Raw genomic sequence first — 6,015 nt, 5'->3', positions numbered from 1 at the left:
TTTGCTGACCTCAACTTCCTCTGAGCCTCCTTCTCCTGAGGCCCCTCCCTCCCTCCTACTACTAATAATGGCCTCTTTCCTCTCAACTCCATGTCCTTTTGTGACATCACAGGCAGCTCGCAGCCAATGGCAACCGCTGGGGATGCATCAACACAGCTCCCCTTGGCCTCACAGTTGTGGGGGCACCTCAGCAGTGATTCATTTATTATTAAAAATATATATATTTATAGCCCACCTTTCCAGTGTACAGACACTAGGGAGGGGCACACTACAAAACTCTGTTATCTGATGGGCTTCCAAAGGTGAAGATCAACCAGCTTACATCCACAAACACCAGCCTTATGGCACCAACTGGTTTTCAAACACGAGTTCTGCTGGCTTCCACCCACCTTCTGCCAGTTTCCACTAGGTCCATCACTTCTGGCCATGGATATCGGCTGCCTTCAGTGAGTTGGTTAGTAGTTCACAGCGTGCCACTGTCATGTGATCACTTCCATCCCTCTGCCGGTTCGCTGCCTCTAGCTAGAAGATGACTGGGCAATGCTGAATAGCACAGCCGTTGCCCACTGTGTTCTGCAGGGCAAGAGGGAAAGGCTCACTTTTATATACACTCAGCTGCCATGGGCTTTTGTGATGTCACAGATAGCCTGTAGCCAATGGCAACAAGCTGGAGATGCAGCATTCTAATCTCCCCAGGCCTCACAAATCCCCCTCTGATCTCCCTTCAGCAACTGTATTAGCAGTTTTGAGATGCCAATATGTGCATGATTCTTATTCTTATTCTTCATAATAATAATAATAATAATAATAAATAATTTTCTTAGTATTTTCCACACAACAACACGAAAAATATCAAAAAATAACAATACACAAAACACAAAAACCAACATTCAAAAAACCAAAAAAACAAATCCATATCTTACAAGTTAATAATATAAACACTAAAAAGAAAAACATTGACTTCCACCAATCCTTTACCTCTCATTGTGTCTTCCTGTTTTCCTTATCATCTCTATCCTAGCATCCAGATATAAATCCCTCTTCCTTATCCTTTCACTTCACAAGGTTATTCCAGACTCAGCCAGATTTCTGTCCTCAAACCTTGGCTTTTAAGGTATTCATTTAGACACTCCCATTCCTTTTTCACTTCACTTTTTGGTTTTTGCCTTATTATATCTGTCAATTTGGCTAATTCTAAATATTCTCAAAGCTAATATGTGAATGATTCAATAATTGTGTTACTGAGGACGATCCATTGTGGGATATAAACGAATCGTTCTCTTCCCAACGAAAGGTTAGGGTGGAAGATTTCTGGCCATGAATAGCTGCTTGATGCAGTGTCAGAAAATTTGAGAGGGAAGCATAACTTATTGTGACTGTCATCACAGGTTTCTTACTAAACCTGATGGCCAAGCTGGGAATCACAAGCCCACTCCTGCCCTCTCTGCAGCAATGAACATCTGATTCCACAAACCTTATGGCAGACTGACGTGGAGCCATGTATTCACTCCCCCCTGCCCCCCCCCGTCCCGCCTCCGATGTCCTACCCTGGTCAATTGTTACTAGGGTGACAAAGGAGAGACTTTAACATAAATTGGAGAAGATGAGTGAAGCAGAGCAGAAACTCATTCTCCCCCCTCCTTTTGCTTAAAATGGTTGCATAAGCTTTGGGGAAGCCTTCAGTGCCAAGAGGAGCTGCCCACACTCCTGTTTTTAAATGAATGAGCAAGATGTTTATTTTTCATCCTTTGAAAATTATTCCTATGATGTTTGTGATCCCTTATAACTGGAAACAAAAAAGAACATCAGATCTGCAATGGGATGATAATGTTGGCAACGGAAGTTGTGTTATGCAGAGCTCTGTTGCGTGTACCTTAAGAGAACAGTGATTTCTGCAGATTCCTTGAAATTTTGAAAACCTCAGAAAAATTTCACTTGGAAGATGTGGATAACACCAAGATGTTATTTTGTCACACCACTGTTCCTACTTTATCTGCAGCACTCCATCTTTTCTGAGTGCAAACATATCATAGTAGCGGGGGGCAGCAATGTACCATATTTTTTGCTCTATAAGACTCACCTTTTCTCTCCTAAAAAGTAAGGGGAAATGTGTGTGCGTCTTACGGAGCGAATGCAGGCTGCGCAGCTATCACAGAAGCCAGAACAGCAAGAGGGATTGCTGCTTTCACTGCGCAGCGCTGTTCTGGCTTCTGAGATTCAGAATTTTTTCTCTCTTGTTTTCCTCCTCCAAAAACTAGGTGCATCTTGTGGTCTGGTGCGTCTTATAGAGCGAAAAATACGGTAATTGATATTAAAGTACATGTCAGGAACTGCTGCAGCTATGATAGGTCACTTCCTGATTACCTGTTTACTGGGAATTCATCCTGATTTGTTTGCAGGGAGGTTAGATGGCACCATCTACTTATTGAGCATTCATTCAAATATATCCAGTCATTCTTGAGAAAGACAGATGCCAACAACATTTAAATTTGCTGATTGATTAATTGCACTTATATCCTTCATTTTTTTGCCAAAGAGCTCAAGGTGACCTATGTGGGTTCTCTCCTTCCTCATTTAAACCCCACAACATCCCTTTTATGATACTTTAGATCAGTGGGTGACTGACCTAAGGTCACCCAGTGAGTTTTATGGCTGAGACGGGATTTAAACCCTGGCTTCCCAGGTCCTAGTCAAAACACTCGTACCATTCTGGCTCTCTTTTCAAGGAAGTTAGAAAACATTACGTCGAGCAAGTGTTGTCCCTCACTTTGCAGTGAGGTGGCGCTGTGGTCTAAGCCACTGAGCCTCTTGGGCTTGCCAATTAGAAGGTTGGCGGTTTGAATCCCTGCGACGGGGTGAACTCCCATTGTTCTGTGCCAGCTCCTGCCAACCTAGCACTTCGAAAGCACGAAGTGCAAGTAGATAAATAGGTACCACTGCGGCGGGAAGGTAAACGACGTTTCCGTGCGTTCTGGCTTCCGTCATGGTGCTGCGTTGTGCCAGAAGTGGTTTAGTCATGCTGGCCGCATGACCGGGAAAGCTGTCTTTGGACAAACGCCGGCTGACTCGGCCTGAAAGCGGGATGAGTGCTGCAACCCCATAGTCGCCTTTGACTGGACTGTCCAAGGGTCCTTTACCTTTACCTTTTACCTTTGTCACTTCCCTTGTTGCAAAAAGCCCATATCTGAGTGGGGGGCGGGGGATTCTGTTCAAAAACTCCCAATCAACTATACACAGACAACCTGAATTTCCTGGTACGTGATTTAACACCCCCCCCCCCCGATAGTGACAGTTTGGATGCGGCAATAGATAACATTTACTTTTACTCAGTGCTATTTTTCTAGAAAAAGAGGTGCCAGAACTCACCGTGAACACTTCTCCGATCATGGCAATGGCGCCCACCTGAGAGGTGCCGGAACTGAGTTCTGGTGAGTTCTGGCTGGGGAAAAAGCCTTGCTTTTACTTCAGAAAAAGAACTTGGAGTCTCAGGATTCCTCGTTTTCTTGGAAGATAGGTCTAAGCTGCACAGAAACAATGAACGCATCCTAGCACAGGTCCATATGTAGCCAGACCAGCAACGTCAACACAGAAGAGGGAGGGATGAGCAGGCTGACTGGGGGTGGGGGAAGAGAGATCTGGCAGGGAAAGCACCAGCATCCTCCTTGCACCTGCTCATGCTTCACTAGAAATGCTTCCCCCTCACAACTTCATAGGAAATTGGCACGGGCTGTACGATGACACTCAGCACGTGCCACCCCAGTGATTAAGCTTGGTCCTGAAGTAGGTGAGGTCATTAGTACACCAGAACCCGCTCGTGCTATTCTTCGTGCGTACAAAGGTTGTTAATGCAGGGCGGAATGTGGATGTGCATTTTCACTTCATGTGCTCATTACGCATCGCTTTCAGTAAAAGCCAATCTCGGCTCCAGTGGAACAGACTTTGTGACATGGTAGGGCTCCCCTTTGCTTGAGTATAACAGAGGCTCAACAGTCATGTGTCAGGGATGCTATCACGTGGGTGGAGCTGTGGTTTAAACAACAGCTCCTCTTGGGCTTGCTGATCAGAAGGTTGGCGGTTCGAATCCCCCCGATGGTGGTGAGCTCCCGTTGCTCTGTCCCAGCTCTTGCCAACCTAGCAGTTCAAAAGCATGCCAGTGCAAGTTGATAAATAGGTACCGCTGTGGCGGGAAGGTAAATGGCATTTCTGTGCACTCTGGCTTCCATCATGGTGTTCCGTTGCACCAGAAGCGGTTTAGTCATGCTGGCCACATGACCCAGAAAGCTGTCTGCAGACAAATGCCGGCTCCCTTGGCCTGAAAGTGAGATGAGCACTGCATCCCATAGTCGCCTTTGACTGGACTTAACCATCTAGGGGTCCGTTATCTTTACTTTTTAACATTCCCTCCTGCATTGCTGACCTGGCACCGAGCAGAAGGGTGGACTGGGGGACCTTCAAGATCCAGCCATATAATTCCATTATTTTAGACCTGAAAAACATCATAAACATAGCTCAGTTGGTGGAGATGGAGACTTTTAACAAAAAATCCCTCATTGCAGGGAGTTGGACTAGGTGATGGTTCTATGATTCTATGATAAATTCATCAGTTTTCGACTATCCACAGGAAGTATGCACAGTCCTCTCTGGCGAGAGCAGGGGTGGTCAACCTTTTTATACCTACCGCCCACTAATGCATCTTTCTTGATGGTAAAATTTCCTTACCGCCCACCAGTGCTCGATGGAAGGAGGATTCAGCTTCTGCTGTAGAACCTGCTACCGCCCACCTAGAATCCTGAAACGCCCACTAGTGGTTGGTAGGGAGCAGGTTGACAACCCCTGGGCTAGAGCATCCTGTGAAAATGCGTACAACTGGTGTGCTCTAGCATATGGTGGAGATAGAGGAGTGGTATTGTGTTGGCTAGCAACTGTAGTCTGCACACGGTAGCTGTGCATATATAACATAGCCAGGTCAATGTGGGGATCTGGGACTGCAGGGCAAGACGGCGCAATGCTATACGGGATAATGCCCTGAGCAAACCAAGAAAGGCAGACACTCAGGTTTCTTAAAATGCTCACACTGTCAAACAGAATTGAAAAATGGAAGCACAGAAATTGCTTACGATCTAAAACGCCTCAAGATTATGGTAAATATAATCGTGCGTTTCTGGGATATTGTTTTGCTGCTGCTATGTGTATGTTTTTACAATAAGCTTATTGCGAGTCGTTTGGTGCTTCAGTTTTATTGTTATTTTATGGATTGTAAGCCGCCTTGGTTATTTTATAGCAAAGCAGGGTAGAATTATTATTTATATATGAATGCGACATTTCAAAACAGAAGTTCCCTGGTTGGGCGATGCTAGTGCTGATCTAGAGGCATTGCAGAGGAGGAGAAGGTGGAATTTTCACCGGCATCACTTCAGATTGTGGGTGGGGGAATCATAAGAACAGAAAAATAGGCCTGCTGGATGAGGCCAATGACCCATCTAGTCCAGCATCCTGTTCTCACAGTTGCTGACCAGATGCCTGTGGGAGGCTTCCAAGCTGGACATGAGTACAGCAGCCCATCTGCCCACCAGAGATTCCTAGCAACTGATATTCAGAGGCATAATGCTTCTGATAGTGAAGGCTGAACACATCTTTTAAAGCTGTGCCATTATATATATATAAAACATCCCTACATGAGGACAAACTTTTTCCTGTGATATGCATACCCTCCAACATTTCTCTGATGAAAATAGGGCATCCTAAGGAAAAGCGGGACATTCCAGGATCAAATCAGAAACCGGGACGGCTTCTCTAAATCCTGCTTCTAGGAAATATGGACACTTGGAGGGTCTGGATATGTACTTCAATGTAGCCCTAATGTTTAGTGGTACCTTGGGTTAAGAACTTAATTCGTTCTGGAGGTCCGTTCTTAACCTGAAACTGTTCTTAACCTGAGATACCACTTTAGCTAATGGGGCCTCCCGCTGCTGCCACGCCATCACCATCCGATTTCTGTTCTCATCCTGAGGTAAA

Source organism: Podarcis liolepis (assembly GCF_965112155.1).
Source record: "Podarcis liolepis genome assembly, chromosome: 2".
Classification (NCBI taxonomy): Eukaryota; Metazoa; Chordata; class Lepidosauria; order Squamata; family Lacertidae; genus Podarcis; species Podarcis liolepis.
This window is presented reverse-complemented; position numbering follows the sequence as displayed.